This window comes from Chrysochloris asiatica, unplaced genomic scaffold (assembly GCF_000296735.1).
Source record: "Chrysochloris asiatica unplaced genomic scaffold, ChrAsi1.0 scaffold00126, whole genome shotgun sequence".
Taxonomy (NCBI): domain Eukaryota; kingdom Metazoa; phylum Chordata; class Mammalia; order Afrosoricida; family Chrysochloridae; genus Chrysochloris; species Chrysochloris asiatica.
In genome coordinates this window covers 4,365,411-4,366,296 of record NW_006408644.1, presented here as the reverse complement: position 1 = coordinate 4,366,296, position 886 = coordinate 4,365,411, and positions in this window count along the sequence as shown.

Below are 886 nucleotides of genomic sequence, written 5' to 3'. Positions count from 1 at the left end.
TTCGAACTGCTGACCCTGAGGTTAGCAGCCCAATTTGTAACCACTACACTACCAGAGCTCCATAAGTATATATATATATATTTAGAGAGAGAGAGAGAATTGTTGTTAAGTGCTGTCAAGTCAATTCCAATCCATAGCAACCTGTGACCCTGTATAGGGTTTACAAGGAGCAGCTGGTGACCTTGAACCAGCGACCTTGCAGTTCAAATGACTTTGAAGTCTGACGCATTAGCCCACAATGCCACACCAGGACTCTTGTATATAAACATTTAAAATAAACTTTAAAAACTAACCAAAATAACAGAAACAAATTGTTGTTTATAATATTGATGAATTGGAACGCTACTGCATTGGTTTTAACAATGTAAAATGATGGTGCATCTGGTATCAAAACAGTTGCCTCCCTCGCACTATCACCAGCTTGATTCTGACTCATAGCAACTCAAGAGAATGGAGTAGAGCTGCTCTGAAACGTAATTGAGACTCTATATCTTGATGGGAGCAGATAGCCTCAACTTTCTCCCATGCAGCAGCTGGTGAGTTTGAACTGCTGACCTTTAATTAGCAGTTGAATGCTGATCACACATTGCCATCTATTTTCCTTAAATTTACTAAGCTGCAACTGCTACTATGTGCCATCCAGTTAGTTCTAACTCATAGAGACCTTATAAAGGGTTTCTGAGGCTTTAAATATTTATGGTAGCAAAAAGCCTCGTCTTTCTCTCATGGAACAACTGGTCTTGTACTACATCATTTAGTTTCCTGATTGTTGCTTCTATGAGCATTCATTTTGGATTCAAGCAAGATTAATTTTTTTATAACTTCAATTTTTTTCATTTATCATGATGTTATTTATTGGTCCAGTTGTGAGGATTTTAATATTCTT